We start from the raw sequence: 19,141 nt of genomic DNA, 5'->3' as shown, positions 1-19,141 counted from the left end.
GAGATGGCCCAGGTGAACTGAAGGTTGGGGTGGAAGGTGTTGGTGAAGTGGATGAACTGTTCGAGCTCCTCTGGGGAGCAAGAGGCGGCGCCGATACAGTCATCAATGTACCGGAGGAAGAGGTGGGGTTTGGGGCCCGTGTAGGTGCGGAAGATGGACTGTTCCACGTAACCTACAAAGAGGCAGGCATAGCTGGGGCCCATGCGGGTGCCCATGGCCACCCCCTTAGTTTGTAGGAAGTGGGAGGAGTCAAAAGAGAAGTTGTTGAGTGTGAGGACGAGTTCCGCTAGGCGGATGAGAGTGTCGGTGGAGGGGGCCTGGTCGGGCCTGCGGGACAGGAAGAAGCGGAGGGCCTTGAGGCCATCTCCATGCGGAATGCAGGTGTACAGGGACTGGACGTCCATGGTGAATATGAGGTGTTGGGGGCCAGGGAATTGGAAGTCCTGGAGGAGGTGGAGGGCGTGGGTGGTGTCACGGACATAGGTGGGGAGTTCCTGGACCAAAGGGGAGAGAATGGAGTCCAGATAGGTGGAGATGAGTTCGGTGGGGCAGGAGCAGGCTGAGACGATGGGTCGACCAGGGCAGGCAGGTTTGTGGATTTTGGGAAGGAGATAGAAACGGGCCGTGCGGGGTTGGGGAACAATGAGGTTGGAGGCTGTGGGTGGGAGGTCCCCTGAGGTGATGAGGTCATGAATGGTGTTGGAGATGATGGTTTGGTGCTCGGGTGTGGGGTCATGATCGAGGAGGCGGTAGGAGGTGGTGTCGGAGAGTTGGCGTCTGGCCTCGGCGATGTAGAGGTCAGTACGCCATACTACCACTGCGCCACCCTTGTCTGCGGGTTTGATGGTGAGGTAGGGGTTGGAGCGGAGGGAGCGGAGGGCTGCCCATTCTGCGGGGGAGAGGTTGGAGTGGGTGAGAGGGGTGGAGAGGTTGAGGCGGTTAATGTCTCGACGGCAGTTGGAGATGAAGAGGTCGAGGGAGGGTAGGAGGCCTGGGGGTGGTGTCCAGGAGGAGGACTTGTGTTGGAAGCGGGTGAAGGGGTCAGTGGAAGGAGGGTTGGGTTCCCGTTTGAAGAAGTAGGCATGCAGGCGAAGACGGCGGAAAAACTGCTCTATGTCCGACCGTGACTGGTATTCGTTGATGTGTGGTTGTAGGGGGACAACCTACAACCCCTACAACCCCTACAACCACACATCAACGAATACCAGTCACGGTCGGACATAGAGCAGTTTTTCCGCCGTCTTCGCCTGCATGCCTACTTCTTCAAACGGGAACCCAACCCTCCTTCCACTGACCCCTTCACCCGCTTCCAACACAAGTCCTCCTCCTGGACACCACCCCCAGGCCTCCTACCCTCCCTCGACCTCTTCATCTCCAACTGCCGTCGAGACATTAACCGCCTCAACCTCTCCACCCCTCTCACCCACTCCAACCTCTCCCCCGCAGAATGGGCAGCCCTCCGCTCCCTCCGCTCCAACCCCTACCTCACCATCAAACCCGCAGACAAGGGTGGCGCAGTGGTAGTATGGCGTACTGACCTCTACATCGCCGAGGCCAGACGCCAACTCTCCGACACCACCTCCTACCGCCTCCTCGATCATGACCCCACACCCGAGCACCAAACCATCATCTCCAACACCATTCATGACCTCATCACCTCAGGGGACCTCCCACCCACAGCCTCCAACCTCATTGTTCCCCAACCCCGCACGGCCCGTTTCTATCTCCTTCCCAAAATCCACAAACCTGCCTGCCCTGGTCGACCCATCGTCTCAGCCTGCTCCTGCCCCACCGAACTCATCTCCACCTATCTGGACTCCATTCTCTCCCCTTTGGTCCAGGAACTCCCCACCTATGTCCGTGACACCACCCACGCCCTCCACCTCCTCCAGGACTTCCAATTCCCTGGCCCCCAACACCTCATATTCACCATGGACGTCCAGTCCCTGTACACCTGCATTCCGCATGGAGATGGCCTCAAGGCCCTCCGCTTCTTCCTGTCCCGCAGGCCCGACCAGGCCCCCTCCACCGACACTCTCATCCGCCTAGCGGAACTCGTCCTCACACTCAACAACTTCTCTTTTGACTCCTCCCACTTCCTACAAACTAAGGGGGTGGCCATGGGCACCCGCATGGGCCCCAGCTATGCCTGCCTCTTTGTAGGTTACGTGGAACAGTCCATCTTCCGCACCTACACAGGCCCCAAACCCCACCTCTTCCTCCGGTACATTGATGACTGTATCGGCGCCGCCTCTTGCTCCCCAGAGGAGCTCGAACAGTTCATCCACTTCACCAACACCTTCCACCCCAACCTTCAGTTCACCTGGGCCATCTCCAGCACATCCCTCACCTTCCTGGACCTCTCAGTCTCCATCTCAGGCAACCAGCTTGTAACTGATGTCCATTTCAAGCCCACCGACTCCCACAGCTACCTAGAATACACCTCCTCCCACCCACCCTCCTGCAAAAATTCCATCCCCTATTCCCAATTCCTCCGCCTCCGCCGCATCTGCTCCCACGATAAGACATTCCACTCCCGCACATCCCAGATGTCCAAGTTCTTTAAGGACCGCAACTTCCCCCCCACGGTGATTGAGAACGCCCTTGACCGCGTCTCCCGCATTTCCCGCGACACATCCCTCACACCCCGCCCCCGCCACAACCGCCCCAAGAGGATCCCCCTCGTTCTCACACACCACCCTACCAACCTCCGGATACAACGCATTATCCTCCGACACTTCCGCCATTTACAATCCGACCCCACCACCCAAGACATTTTTCCATCCCCACCCCTGTCTGCTTTCCGGAGAGACCACTCTCTCCGTGACTCCCTTGTTCGCTCCACACTGCCCTCCAACCCCACCACACCCGGCACCTTCCCCTGCAACAGCAGGAAATGCTACACTTGTCCCCACACCTCCTCCCTCACCCCCATCCCAGGCCCCAAGATGACATTCCACATTAAGCAGAGGTTCACCTGCACATCTGCCAATGTGGTATACTGCATCCACTGTACCCGGTGCGGCTTTCTCTACATTGGGGAAACCAAGCGGAGGCTTGGGGACCGCTTTGCAGAACACCTCCGCTCAGTTCGCAACAAACAACTGCACCTCCCAGTCGCAAACCATTTCCACTCCCCCTCCCATTCTCTTGATGACATGTCCATCATGGGCCTCCTGCACTGCCACAATGATGCCACCCGAAGGTTGCAGGAACAGCAACTCATATTCCGCCTGGGAACCCTGCAGCCATATGGTATCAATGTGGACTTCACCAGTTTCAAAATCTCCCCTTCCCCCACTGCATCCCTAAACCAGCCCAGTTCATCCCCTCCCCCCACTGCACCACACAACCAGCCCAGTTCTTCCCCCCCACCCACTGCATCCCAAAACCAGTCCAACCTGTCTCTGCCTCCCTAACCGGTTCTTCCTCTCACCCATCCCTTCCTCCCACCCCAAGCCGCACCCCCAGCTACCTACTAACCTCATCCCACCTCCTTGACCTGTCCGTCTTCCCTGGACTGACCTATCCCCTCCCTACCTCCCCACCTACACCCTCTCCACCTATCTTCTTTACTCTCCATCTTCGGTCCGCCTCCCCCTCTCTCCCTATTTATTCCAGTTCCCTCCCCCCATCCCCCTCTCTGATGAAGGGTCTAGGCCCGAAACGTCAGCTTTTGTGCTCCTGAGATGCTGCTTGGCCTGCTGTGTTCATCCAGCCTCACATTTTGTTATCTTGGAATCTCCAGCATCTGCAGTTCCCATTATCTCTTATTCAGATATCTAACACGTTTTAATCCTGCAATTAACTTCAATGTCAATGGGCCACATAGGAAAGAAAAGTCAGGTTCCTCTGCTTCACTTATCTGAAAATCTATCGAAAAGTGTGTAGAATTAGAGTGTTAAGTCAGATCAGCAATGGATGAGGCTGTGATGCAGACTATGTTGCAGGTGAGCAGATTTTATTTAATTATAAGTGTCAAGGCTTACACAGGTGACTAGCTTGGCGCCAATACGTACAGGAGTGTGGTGAGGGAGAATTTTGAGTGGTTTTTTTTGGTGGTCTGCCCCTAACCCCACTTTTCTCAAAGGCCCCATTATTTCTATAGCGCGATTTTCTATAATGCAATGTTGCACTGGAATGCAACTATCGTGTTATAGCAAAGCTCCCGTATTCCCACATTTATGAATGAAATCATGTTATTTTCTAACAAATCTCTAACCCCTTAATGTTAGTTTTCTGTACGTCTGTACCTCTACTTGACTAATGCTTTCAAGCAGCGTTACTTCAGTTGCTGTAGCATAGCTGGTGGAAGAAGCCGAGATACCTAAGATTAGGATCATCAGCCAGTCTCACATTGTGATAACTTGTGTGCATTGTAAGCTATATGTACCAACAGATAGGGCGCTGTTCTTTGCAGACAGAAAGAATATGTACTTACACTGAGCATGCTTCTACTCAAAAAATAGGTATCACCATTCGTTGGTTCATTTCTTGATGCAATGTTCTGATTGATCAGAGTCATCCTGCCTAGCTTAAAATTTAAACAAAGTCTTGCAGTTAACTGACAATCAGCATTAATGGATGCATTCTCCATGGCTATGCATCTACCAATCAATATCCACTTCTCAACCAACCGGTGCATTCCTGTCAATCAGTATAAATATTGGTTTCCCCTCTTGAATTGGCATTCTTGTAACATGTCCTGATGACTGTAAGATGAAAGCCATTGAGAAAGTACATTTATTTTACCTAAGTTGAAGATAATCAAACAGGAATGTTATGTCTGAATTTTTGCAGAGGCAGGATGACTCCTATCAATCAGAACAATCTCCCAAGAAATGAATGAATGAATGGCAATACCTATTTTTGAGTCTTTCTGTCTGCAAAGAACAGGACCCTATCTACTGGTATATGACGCTTTAAAATGGCAGGTAGGTCCTGGATATGGAAATCCTTCTCCCATTTCTGGTTATTACTACTTTTGTCAGTAAGGATAAAGGTGTGGGCCATTGGTCACATATATGCAAAACACAAACCTATTGGGCCATTTGAAAATACAGCTAAACTTTACAATTTTTCCTGTTCTAAGTTCCTTGACCCTTAGAGCACTAGTCATAAATTTAAGGGGGAAATGTTTTGGACAGTAGGATAAGATCTGCCATAATCAATAGTTCAAATCATAGAATCCCTCCAGTGTGGAAACAGGCCCTTCAGCCCAAAAGGTCCACACTACCCCTCCAAAGAGCATCCCAACCCAGAAACATTCCTCTACCCCTGGTTTCTCCATGTCTAATCCACCTAACCTAAACATCTCTGGGCACTACACGAGCATGGCCAATCCACCTAACCTGCACATCTTTGGACGGTGGAGGAAACTGGAGGACCCAGTGGAAACCCTTGGGAGGAACGTGCAAACTTCTCACAGACAATCGCCCGAGGCTGGGATCAATTCCAGGTCTTTGCTGCCATGAGGCAGCAGTACTAACCATTGAGCCACCGTGCTGCCCGAATTACTGACTTTAAGGTCCACCATCTGCCATAGCAGGATCGGAAACTGAGTTCCACAACATAACCTGGGTCTCCACATTAAATGTCCAGTGATAATACCACTAGACCATCACCTCCCCACTGTTTTTAGATAGTTATTAAAATCAATACCTTTAAACATGGTAGAAAAAGATGGCAGACTATACCTATCTGTTATACAAAAATTACTGGTGGACTGCTTTGAAAGTCCATTTGGTGTAACCTAGTTAAAAAGAAATTCCATCTACACCTGTAGTTTCAGTACAATGCATTGGTGACATTTTTCAAAAGCTGTCATAACAGTATACATTAGAAGTACATGGCTGAATTTCAAAATCTCCACTGCATTTGAGTAAGAGCTCAATGATATTGTTAGTTTACAAAGTGAGTAGCTGGATGAACACAGCAGGCCAATCAGCAGCTTTTGTGCTCCTGAGATGCTGTTAGGCCTTCTGTGTTCATCCAGCTACACACTTTGTTATCTTGGATTCTCCAGCATCTGCAGTTCCCATTATCTCTGATCACAATATTGTTAGTTTATTTCCTTTTACATCTCAACATCTCAAGATGGTACCTGAGGTCTTCCCATAATGGATATTGGAGGTGGTATGGGCACATGAGGTTGCATAGGGCTATTAGATTTTACAGATGTGGTACAGGATATGACGGAGCATAGAGCAGCCATGGGAGTATGAGAGGCAATATGGAGTGGGTAAGGAATGAAAGGGTATGAGCGGTGAGTGTTAGGAGACCCACATTTTTCAAGGTGACTGAGGCAGTGCTACAGAGGACCGAGGCTCGCTTTCTGACTAGCCTGACTCAGTTGTTGCCCAGCTGTATGGATGACTTCGATCTGCTTCTGGTATTGGCAACATGACTCAATCTTGCGTCCTTCTAACTGGGTGTAAAACATGTGTGACGTGGTAGGTTTGCTGTTCAGAAATTTCCCACTTGAGCAACCCATCTCAGTAATGGGGTACTTTCAGCACTTCCTGTTTTAATTTCAGATTTCCAGCATCCATGTTAATTTGGTTTTGTAATGATGACTTTATTATGGACAAGTTCATTTACTGTTTAGTGCACCAACTTCAAACCTTCAACCAATCACTCACTGACTGACTCATTCGTTCCTAATGTTCAATTATCAACAAATGTGTCCTCATGTATACTCCTTTCATACTCAGACATTAACATACGTAGTTCTCACATCAGTACGCCTAGACACATACATAGAGCTGGTTCACACGCAGACCCCAATGAATCAGGCTCATTCATTTATTCAATCTGAAACAAATTTAAAAAGAATGGAAAATTCACTAACCTTAAATAGTACTGCATTTTGTCCTTTGGGGTATGGTCCAATTCCGCTACCGCTATGATCCTAAAATTGTAGCTTCATTTCACATTGTCTTGTGCTGTATCATTGTATAGAATTTGCAGCAGTTTAGTATCAATTTGTCACAAAATTTCTGCAATGAATCATGTTGAATCTTCAACTATGCTTCTTTATATAGAAAGGGCATATCATTCAGCACAACTCATCTGTATTGCAGTACTGTATCCAGGGCACAAGAGATGGTACATTAATATAAACTGTACTGATTTATCCTTGGTGAAATATAAAGAAATGCATTGAAAATAATAACGATGTCATTGTGGTATAATATATAACATTGGACTTGGTGTAATTGTGTAAAATGAATGGCAGAAAAGTGACAACTATTTGTAATCAAATGAAATAAAAATATGAAGAGATATAAAATGGACTTCTGTTGCAATGTTGTCTCTTTTACATTTTCAAACAAAGTTCAAATTTACTCCGTTGTGATTCGATCTACAGGGCTTTCTTTTTTATTTACAAAATCATTCTGCATGCTGTTAATACAGCTTGAACAGATGAAAGATAATTGTTGATATGGCCGTCCTTTCATTTCACATTGATAATTACCATTTGTCCAAATCAAACATTTGCTTCAAAGAAAACTCTTTCTGGTCTGAAAGTTAAACCTGGAACTGGGAAATATTAAATGACCACAGATGATTTAAAGATTTTAAAATACCATAAGGTATCAGAAGTGCTGAAACACAGTATTTATTCAAAATTCCTGATCTTATGGCTCAAGCATTATGAATTTTTACGAATCAAAATTTGTCAAAATGTTTTGACATCATAGCTGCTATATTGGGATGTACTGATAAGTGTGACAAATGCAGCATGAATTACAAGTCATCCTAACTACATCCTTCTACAGTTTCCTTGAGAAAAGACTTTATTATGCCCTCCTTTATTTTGTATGAACTGTACTACTTAACATGTTAATTAGCGTTATCTCCTTTGGGTTTCAAAATGGAACAACAACGATTTGGTGTTGCAGAAGTGTGGTCATTTACTATGAAATGTGTACTCTGCAAGTGTTTACATCTGATTTAATCAGCGTGATAAGATTGTAAAGAAAATTTCGAATTGTTCAACTTAATTGCTTGGTGAATTATAGTCATCGTTGGTGGTGACGTTAAGTAACATTCTGATATAAAGATGGAAATAACCAGTAGTTAGGAATTTTGACAGTAAAGGTTACATTTAGGACTATAAGGGGAAAATGTAATACTTCTGTTCCTTCTTGAATGCATAATCATTGATAGATTATTGAGGAGGTCGCTAAAGGACACATTTAACCATCAAGAGCTATGACTGAAAAAACAGGCATCTAAATATAGCTCAGCACAAATTCAAGAAATAGGGCTTTGACAAAAGTCAAGGATGACAAAGGGTAATTCAAACCATTGAAATTCATCCCTCAAGTACCCTAACTCCCCACTATAGAAATCAGTCTCATCTCGAAGGGCTGTAATGTATACCTTCCATGACTGCTGAGTAAATTATTCCAAATATTTATCACCATTTGATTGAACAAATTCTTTCTAATATCTAGCTTAAAGCTATTTCTAACCAATTTAAATTTATGTCCTCTGGTATTTTTTTCCTGGCTTAATTAGAAGTAAGCTCTTGAGATTTATATTATCCATGCCATTTAATAGTTTTCTACCTCAATGAGATAGCCTTCTAAATACCAAGGGTTTGATTTTCCTTTCCAGACTATGTTGATGCAACTTTGGCAATGTGGGACTATCATCCATCCATTGTCTTTTTTAAGAGAGTGCTTTGTGGAATTCCCACCACAATTCCCACCATTGTGCAACAGCCTTGGGGCAAAAAAAAGAGGCGGCTATAGGTAAAAAAAATCAAATTAGCAACTGGTTTGAGCATAATTGCTACACTCCCTTCTGGACATTTATAGTTAAAATTTTCTTTTGTATGGAAAATCAATGTTATACTCCTGAAACACAAGGATGAAATATTTTTACATGCTGAAAAATTAAAGTGGTTCTACTTCGAATGATCACTGGAGGCCTCTCCTAAAAGACACATTGTTGTGCTTTTTAATTAAAAGATTTTTGGAAAGCTAGCAAGGAATGAATGCTCTTCCAGACATTCTGCCCTGCTTCTGGACTTCTCATCCTTTTGTCTGCCCGGTCTCTGCCCCTTCCCCTAAATCAAGGACTCTGACCTACTTTGTGGTGTGTGATATGACTGGCCAGTCTTCCACCATGAGCAAACTGATAGAATTTCATTTAGTGCCCACAGCTCATTAGAAAATTGCTAGTGAGACAAGAATCTGAAATCCTCTGGGCTTTCTGACTGATAACCACATTGCGCAGATACTACAAGTGCAAACACAGGACCAAAAAATAGAAGTTGCTAGAAAAGCTCAGCTGACTTCTGAGGAAGGGTCACTGGACCTGAAATGTTAACTCTGATATTTTCTTCGCAGACGCTGCCAGAACTGCTGGGCTTTTCCAGCAATTTCTGTTTTTGTTCCTGGTTTTCAGCACCCGCGGTTCTTTTGGTTTTTACTGCAAGTGCAATGTTCTGTGGTAGCTAAGTAAAAACGAAATCTCTAAGTATTTCTGACAAACGGATGAGGAGAGCAGTGTTTGCTGCAATCCTGTAGCCTGCATGCCATTATGATACACCTGACAACATCTAGGTTGACTAACCAAATATCCACCATAATTTCTGGGAGGAAGTTCTAGAAGTAGCTGCCGCTGGCAATGCATATCAGTTGACCAGCAGAATGACACCAATCTTGTGTCAATAGAGATGTACTTTGTCCTTTTTTGATCAAGAAAGGTTTTAAGGCAGGCGTACCAAGCTGTCTACTCATAACAATTAGAGTAAATGGTTTCTTAGGCCTTGGAGTTCTTTTTAAAGCAAAAACAATAGAAGCAGCCTGAATGGGTGAGGCAAGCTCCCATAGAACCAGGATTTTTAATTTTTCAGTTTTTCAGTAGCAGGTGTTGCTGGGTCTTAAAGCTGGGTGGAAGTTTCACCCTAATACTGTCTCTCTCAGAGTTTTCCCTAGATACATTCCTCCTGGGCTGGAGAATTGTCTCTGAGACAAACTATTTTTCTGAACTTGCCTTAGGCCAAGGGTACGTTCATGGTATGATACTATATTGGAACTGTTACTGTTTAGTAGTAAAACAATATATTATTATGTTAAATTTTCCAGTAGAGTTAAGTTATTTTGACTTATTCTTCCTTTTGTTGTATTTTAAATATAGTGTAGGATTCAGTTGTGTTTTACTTCAAATCTGGTTGTTTGACCAATTGAATTGCATCTGGAATGCAACTTCTGGCAATTGCCTTTAAAATAAGAAAAGGTTAGGACCTAAATTATCTTCATATAGTTTTTGAGGGGATTTGATCTCGTCCATAACATGATTGTTTATTTGGCCTGCTGAAGTTATGCTGGTATAAACGCTGAAGAAAGTCATCATCGAGTCTACATTGACAATAAAGGCTATTCTAAATCAACATTTGTCTCATTTTCCAGCACTTCACCCATAGCCTTGAATGTCATGACAATTGGAGCACCCATCCAAGTTCTCTTAAAAGTTTGTGTGATTTCCGACCTCAACTACCTCCCAGGCAGTACATTCCAGATCCCCACTATCTTTAAAGTGAAAAATGTTTTTTTCAATCTCCTCTAAACTTTCTGCTTTTCATATTAAAATTATGACCCCTATTTATTCACCCTTCAACTAAGAGGAATATTTCAGAGATAACAGGAACTGCAAATGCTGGAGAATCCGAAATAACAAGGTGTAGAGCTGGATGAACTCAGCAGGCCAAGCGGCATCAAGCTTTCCTGCTCCTCTGATGTTGCTTGGCCTGCTGTGTTCATCCAGCTCTACACCTTGTTGACTGAGAGGAATAGCTGTTTTCTGTCCACCCTATCCTTGCCCCTCATAATCTTGTACATCTCAATCAGATCCCCTCTCAGCCTTCTCGTCTCTAAAGAAACTAGCCTCAACTTATCCAGCCTTTCTTCATTGCTAAACTATTCCATCTCAAGCAAAGTCATGGTGAATTTTCTGCACGTCTCTGGTGCAATCTCATCCTTCCTTTAGAACGGTGATCAAATTCCTGTGGTGATACTGTAGCTTTAAGAGGTGTAATTTGTCCTAGTTCTTTTTAATGAAGAAAGGTTGTTACACAGTGGTCTGCTCAAAGCCATTAAAGTAAACAGCTTATAATTGCGATCAGAGATAATGGGAACTGCAGATGCTGGAGAATCCAAGATAACAAAAGATAATAGAGAGGCTCTCTGATGACGTCAGCTTTTGTGCTCCTGAGATGCTGCTTGGCTTGCAGTGTTCATCCAGCTCCACACTTTGTTATCTTAAAGTAAACAGCTTGTGAGGCCTTGGGGCCTTTTTTAAAAGTTGAAATAATGGAAGCAGCCTCAATGGGTTGGATCAAGCTCCCACATAACCAGGATTTTTAATTTTAGCTTTTTGTGGTCACTGAAGCCTTGAAGCTGGATGTAGAAGCTTTTATTTCTCTCTCTGTAACAGAGAAAAACAAGGATTCTCTTCCTGCTGCTGGAATTGCATGTGAGTTAATCTATTTTACTGAATTTGCTTTTGCTAAGGATATGGCCATGGGATGTTACTGTATTAGAACAGCTAATTAGGAGTAGTTAATATATTTAATATTTTGTTAAACATTTTGATAGAGATACAATTGACCCCATTCATTTCTTTTCTTTTTATTCTATCTGTACTTCAATTGTAATGTTAAAAGAATGTGTTTTACTTACAGTTGAGTAGTTTGATCAATCAAATTGCATCGGGAGCACAATGCTACACTTAACTTTAAAATAAGAAAATGTTAGAGTCCAGGCTATCTTCTTAATATATTTTGTGAGTGTTTAGTCTGGCCCATAACATTACACACCATATTCAAACTGTGGCCTAAACCAAAGTTTTGTAGAGCTCTAACATAACCTCCCTGGTCTTATAATCAATGGCATGACTGATAAAGGCATGTCCTATATGCCTTCTTACGCACCCTATTAATCTGTCATGCTGCCCTTGAGAATATATGGACAAATGTGAATGTTTTTGTAGCAGACTGACCAAAAATAAACTTTGCATCTCCAGCTTTATCTAATCGGTAGATCAGAAAATAGTGCAAGGCCTATGTGTGACTCTGCTACATCACATAAGCAAGCTTGAAAGAGGTGAGGTGTAACAGGAAACAGGACAGTGAGGCCCACTGTTGGATTCTCACTCAGTTGTGCTGCATGGCACTTCCTTTAAACTTGTTCAGAGATGATTAGGAGGAAACATCAGTCACACTGGAAAACTGTAATGCAGTTAAAATAAAAATTTATCCAAGTATGGAGGTGAAATTGATGTTTACAAAATGTGCAAAATAAATGGCACTGGGATATCAGCCATTGCCAGCAATGGAGAACCTGCATGGGCTAAGCCATGATAAGTAGGAGGGTCACTGCAGTGAACATAGAAGCTCAGGATATAAGCTTCTGCAGGTGTAGATCTTTGTGTGAGTATCAAATATTCAAATAAGAACTTTGGAAGCCAAAGTGGAGAAAGGTTCCCTATGAACAGCAATTGGACATGGATCAGTCGGCCCGAAGAGATAGGAAAGCCTCTTTTCAAAGGATCAGGTAAGGTCCCCCTGCCAGTTGAAACTGAGTTGGCTTCAGAACCTAGATGCAGAGTGGCAGAGGCAAATGCCTCATGGTCTGCAGCTTAGCCTTGCAGACAATCCTGGAGGAACCTCAGTGCTTGTTGACATCACCAAATTTCTACTGCAATCTGATGGGACAATGGGCTAATGGTTAACACTGCTGTCTCGCAGTGCCAGAAACCCAGGTTTGACTCCAGGCTTGAGTAATTGCCTGTGTGGATTTTGCATTCTCTCCCCATTTCTGCTAGGTGCTCTGGTTTCCTGCCATAGTCCAAGGATGTGCAAGCTCGTTGGATTGGCCATGCTAAATTGCCTGATAGCGTATAGATTTATGCAGGCTAGGTGGATTAGCCATTGTAAATGCAAGGTTATGGGTCTCAGATGGGGCTTGCTCTTTAGAGGGTTGGTGCATAAATTGATGGGCAAGATGGCCTCTTTCTGCACGGTAGGGATTCTATGATTGGGGGTTAGCAACATTTTTTGTTGATGGCAAAAAAAATTGAAATCTTTGGCACTTACTGAGAAAATAAAGCCACACAATTCCATAGTTTCCAAAGAAGCAAAATACAAAGTTAAAAATAAACAATCTACAGTGTCTTGTTTGCACTCTAAAATCCTTTATTAATAGAATGTGCACATATGTATAATGAGACAAACTTTGACCAAACACACCACCTTGCACATTAAATGACAGATATCATCAAGTCAGATCCCATGAATCTGTCCCCAATCCACTCAGACATCATTTGTTACTTTGAATCACAAAATCTTGTTAAACCTTTGTCTTTTCGTAAGGGATTTCAACTATTTACATGTACCCATTGAATTTCCCATCAATGCCACTCCGATTCAAACCACTTCAACATTTGGTCACTTTCCAGGTATTCAATATCCTTTTTGAGGACTGCATTCCTGCTTATTCTTAAGACTACAGTCCAGCTCAAGCTCCCTGGTATACTTCTATTGTTTAGCAACTCTGAGCTGATACCATTTGTTAGAAGTGTTACCTTTGCCCTATCTTTGCTCAATCTTCCATGACGTTCTCAGCTCCCGATAGCTTTTTATTAACCAAAACTATACCAACCAGCTCTTCAACCTTCCCCTGAATCCCAACCTGACTCTTGACTGCAGCTTATAGCCCCAAGACTTCCCTGAGATCTCACTGCCCACAACCTGAAAATACCAGCAATTACCGCGATAGGTCTTCTTCCTTTAATTTCTCCTTTTGACGTCTTTTCCAGTGATCTGCCTCGTGCCTTTCTCTGTGCGGTCTCACTTTTTGGCTGGGAATTCTGTGGCATAGGGCTCATCTTTTATCCTTCTATAAATTCTCTGCGTATTTTTGTACAACCGTGCCAAAAAGCTTCCTTTAAGTGTGCAAGTCCTGCAGTTATAAAAGAAACCCTGCTCTGGTGTAGCACCCAGTTTCATTTAAACTGCAGTAGATGTGATGTGGAGGGAATGTCTGTCCCAGTGGAGTCAGTGTCATACTGTAATAATAAAAAAATTACTTGTTATAAAGATGAAATTTTTCTTTATCAAAAGCATAAAATGGGTTCATTATGAATTAGCAGATCATTTTATATCAAATCTGATTTTCTTTTCCAATGAAATTAATTCACTACCATTCCATTTTGTATTCATGATGTGAGCTTTTCCCCACCCCAGGGAGAATGTCATGGAACTTGCAAGAGTAGAAATCATACCAAGCAGAGTGACTTAATTTGGTGAGGTGCAAAATCACCGTCTCCTGATAGCAGGTTGAGATGCAAAAATGAAATGGCATGTTTGCGGTGTGTCAAGCCTCACTCTATCCTGTGGTGAGTTCATACTAGTTTTACATACCATGAACACTCAGAGCTGTGAAACTTTTAAAAATAATGTCCTTCAGGATAAAGTTATGAATCTTATGTCATCCAAGTAGTTTGCACCCATTGACTTTGTGCAATTGTACATAAGGTCAGTGGCTTTCCTTGTTTAATTCAAAAGGACAAGGAAAGGGGACAGATGAATGGCAGTCACATCAAGGTAAGGATTGGTCAATGGTCATAGCATGTGCGCGTGGTTGCAATCAGGGGCATAGAAGAGTGGAGGATGAAACCTAGGGAAGGTAGAGGGCAGGACAAAAGGCATGGAGGAGGATGGGGCTGGTGCCCTGGGTATTGTTAGGAGTGGAGCATGATGGTATCATTAAGACAAAATCAGAAAATAAGAGGTTTAAAGGACAGTTTCAGTGTTTTCAGTGTGCCCATCTCAGTGCACTGTCTGACAGCGTCCTTGCAGAGTTTTGAGTTCAACTACAGTGGCTCATTTATCCACACTGAAAATGAAGTTAGACAATCTCCTTCATGTTGCGTAGAAGGAAGGGCCAACTGAGACTGCAAGTTCAGTAATATGCCACACAGTGATGAGAATAATACTGGGCACAAACATCAAGATTCAATAAAAAATGACCAAAAAATAGACATTGTTTCTTCAACAAAAAAATGAAATCTTCTCAGCAACTCTGCAACTACTTAGGTGTGGAGCTGGATGAACAGAGCAGGCGAGGCAGCATCAGAGGAGCAGGAAAGCTGCCGTTTCGGGTCTGGACATCTTTTCAGAAATGGGGGAGGGGGAGGAGGCTCTGAAGTAAATAGTGAGAGGTCACGATGATAGAATGTGGATCCCTGAGCAGATAGGTTGAGAGAAGAAGGACAGGTCAAGGAGGTGGGGATGAAGGTAGTAAAGATGAGTGTAGGTAGGGAGTTAGGATGGGGGTTGGTCAGTGAGGAGGGAGGGGCCAGTAGGTGGGAGGGAAGATGGACAGGTCAAAGAGACAGGGATGAAGCTGGTAGGGGTGAGTGTAGGTGGGAAGTTGGGGAGGGGATTGGTCAGTGAAGTGGGAGAAGCAGATAGATGGGAGAAAAGATGGACAGGTCAAGGAGGCAGGGACAAGAGGGAGGGTTGGTCTTGGGATGAGGTCGGGGATGGGGAGATTTTGAAGTTCATAAAGTCCCTCCAGCATCGGCAGTTCTTACTATCTCTGCAACTACCAATGCATGCCAACCATGAAGTGTGGTAATTCAGTCAGCTTCACGACTAAGTCAGGCACAACAAATAATGGTGATGTGCATGTGAATAATATGGAGCCAATACAATGTGAAATATCTTAAAGTAAAATTTATATTTGATAAATACCTGTGTTACAATTGGGTATGCAAGTTTTGTTTTTGATGCATGATCAGGAGACCTTTTATAACCCATTTATACCTGCTGTATTATCAGCTGACAGCAGGTTTCACCACAATAAAAGTCTTCTGCTGTAGAACTCCTCAGATCTCCCATGCATACAACTAAGACTTTACATTTTAATTGCAATTAGAATCATAGAATCCCTACATTGTGGAAATATGCTTTTCGGCCCAATTTGTCCACACTGTCCTTCTGAGGAGCACCCCACCCCGACTCATTTGCCTACCCCTGCATATCCCCATGTCAACCCATCTAACCTAAACATCCCTGGCTACCGTGGGTGATTTAGCACGGCCAAGCCACCTAGCTTGTACATCTTTGCATTGTGGGAGCACCTGAAGGAAACCCACACAGACATGGGGTGAATGTGCAAACTCCACACAGACAGTCACCCAAGGGTGGAATTGAACCCGGGTCCCTGGTGCTGTGAGGTAGCAGTACAGAACTGAGATAAGAAATAGCAAGACAGTGGACATCAGGAAGCAAGTGCTATTGACAAAATTACCTTCTATGTCTTTTTGCTACTTGTTCTTTTTGGCTTTTGAGATCACAGTCACCTCTGGAGGAAGCAAGAAGAACACGCAATTTCGCGAATCGCTCAAAGATGTTACATGTCACTGGAACAAAAAGAAACCCAGCTAAATTAAATATCAGAAAACATTGGAGAAACTCAGCATGACTGGCATCATCTGTGGAGACAGAAATAGAGTTAATGTGTCAAATCCAGCGTGATGAGTCCCATATGACTCTTCTAAAAGAGTCATATTGAATTCAAAACATTAACTCTCCACATAATGTCAGGTGTCCTGAGTTTCTCCAGCACTTTCTGATTTCTATGGAAGTTCTGTTAATGTTGGATGGAGAGTACATTTGAGCAATTCCTTTTTGGCATATAGTTCACAGAGAACTGCCAGACTATATTCTTTTCTTATGTATCAACGTTTACAGGCCCCATTTGTCTGCTTCTCATTTCCATATTCACATTGTCTCTACTTTCCCTCTATTTTGACTATTAAGCATTTTGAGATTCAGTGTTAAACTCTTATTTTCTTGTCAGAAGGAAAATATGAGTGGGAGATATCAGGTCTATGCATGTAACATCCCCTTTTCCATTCACATGAGTTAGGTCATTTTCTCTATGTTAGCATTCTCTTGCTTTCACTCCCATTTCAAGAGCACATCTGAAAGAAAATATCTCTGAATAAGACAATTACATTGGATGTTTAGACTTGGGGAATTGAGCTGCAAAGGCACACAAACCAATAGGAAATGTTTGTTAACACAGATTCTTTTCTAAATAGCCCCATTAGAACTGGGGCACTAATTTTGTCTTGGCCTGCAGTTGGTGTTCTTGATAAGGATGTAAAGAGTAAATCAGATTTCACAATGATAGCTAATGTCTGGCACAATTTATTTGATCTATATGTATAATCTTCAATGTAAAAGATATCATATGCATGCACCTCTTTATCACATTAGATATGAATAGCTAAAAATATTATTAAAGAGTCATAGATTTTCATTTACAGATTTCCTTCCTCCAGATTCAACATTTTCATTTTTGATAAACCTGCAATCATTATTTCTGTCTCTGAGTAATCTTAAACTTCACCAAGCCTCCAATGCCTAACACTTCGACCCTAAATTTAATAGGATTGGTCTTGACAACATTGCATCACTGATTTTATGCTTGGGATTCTGGATGATTATAAAATGATATTTTTTGAGGTAACAATATGCACAAAAACATTCTCAAATACATGGATACACATGCACATATGAATGCAGGCAGACTGAGGCACATTTACAAAAATGCTATGAACACAAATATTTACATGAAAGGAAATACAAAAGCACTATTGCAGGTAACATACAGGGGATAAAAAACGCAGGCCATTTAGTTCCAACAATATCCTTTAAGGGAGGAAATCCGCCATAATTTCAATGTGTGGCTATTATGTAACTCCAGGTTGGCTCTTAATTTTCCTTTTCAATGGTCCAAGCTTGTCATCTGTTGTGTTCAAAAAGTGACTCATTATCACCTTCTCAAGAGCAATTAGGGATGGGCAATAAATGCGAGTTTTGCCATGGGCTCCAAAATCTGTGAATGAATAAAGAAAAGACATAGAAAGACAGATGACAAAGTACATTTGCACAAATCTAAGAACATGGAGCAGAAGAGCTTTCAAAACATCAAAAATAATATTCTGAATGATTATGGGTAACTAGTTTTTATAAAACAACAAAAGAATGACTTGCATATCTTCAAAGCACTTTCAAAAATCCTGAAATTCGAATTAATTCAGACGGAATTTAGTTTATTCATTCTTTACAAATCAATGCCTCGAATGATTGATGGATAGAATTGTGTAAAGTGACTCAGAAAACATTGGCAAAAATGCCAGATTGCCTTGAAATAAAACCTGCGTTTGCCTTAGTCACTTTAAATTAATGACTCTTAGAATATCAAAGCAAAAATGAGGAAGAGATGCACAATCATTTATAGACTGGAGAGTCTTTTAATTCAGACGCCTGTGAGTAGACATTTTACAATCATAATTAGAGTAAGTCTATGAAGATTAACATCTGGGTGCTTAATACATTTTACATGCATTTCCTTTGTCAGCTATTTTAACAGGCGTTAACCCAATGGGAATAAATACAAATAAGAATGAGAAAAACACAGAAAACACAGATAAAATTAGGCCAGTGGGACTAATTCTGTAGGCCCTTTTAATTCTGCAGGCATAACTGTTTGAAATTATTGTGATATCCATGAGCTAGTACCTTTGTGTTTTACTGGAATTAATTTATATATGAAGTACACTCAATGAGACATATTTGTTGAAATAACACTGATCATATTGCTGCATCTTGAGATATAGAGATGTCACTTTTATTTTATTTATATGGTTTTATTAAAATTGACTTGCCTTTAGTATATAATATATATCAAGTATGTAAATGAGGAACCAGTGGTACAGGGAAAGCAAAAATGTTTAAACATGTGACAAGAAGAGTATAACTCATTTGCTTCGCATGTGTAAACAATATATTTCCTGAGACACCTAATGGAACACTTTTTAGTACATAGTCTGTTACACAGCAGCAGGCTTCTTAGCCCCTGAATTATTTTGGTTCAAGTCTCAATGCTGAGTCTTGACCGCAAAACTTGCCACTCCTGTGCAATACAGTTGGAGGTGCCATCTCAATTGAAATTTTAAACTGAGATCCTCTCTGTACAAGATAACAAAGTGTGGAGCTGGATGAACACAGCAGGCCAAGCAGCACCTTAGGAGCATAAAAGCTAATGTT

The 19,141-nt window shown here is 42.8% G+C and overlaps 1 long non-coding RNA gene across 17 annotated transcripts in view; it reads right to left on the bottom strand.

The window, feature by feature from the left end:
• LOC125451135 (uncharacterized) overlaps positions 1–19,141 on the bottom strand; it is a 353,914-nt gene that overhangs the window by 103,202 nt on the left and 231,571 nt on the right. For 14 of the 17 annotated variants that reach the window (XR_007247221.2, XR_007247222.2, XR_007247223.2 and 11 more), the window contains one exon: positions 13,205–17,927. The exons of 2 other annotated variants lie outside the window; for them this stretch is intronic. This is a non-coding gene — a long non-coding RNA (uncharacterized LOC125451135). Of the gene's footprint in view, positions 1–13,204; positions 17,928–19,141 lie in introns of those variants that run through there. One more of the 17 variants, XR_009445581.1, reaches the window with a different exon arrangement.

Source organism: Stegostoma tigrinum, chromosome 3 (assembly GCF_030684315.1).
Source record: "Stegostoma tigrinum isolate sSteTig4 chromosome 3, sSteTig4.hap1, whole genome shotgun sequence".
NCBI lineage: Eukaryota > Metazoa > Chordata > Chondrichthyes > Orectolobiformes > Stegostomatidae > Stegostoma > Stegostoma tigrinum.
Note: the sequence above shows the minus strand (reverse complement) of the source record. Positions and strands in the feature narration are given on the sequence as shown.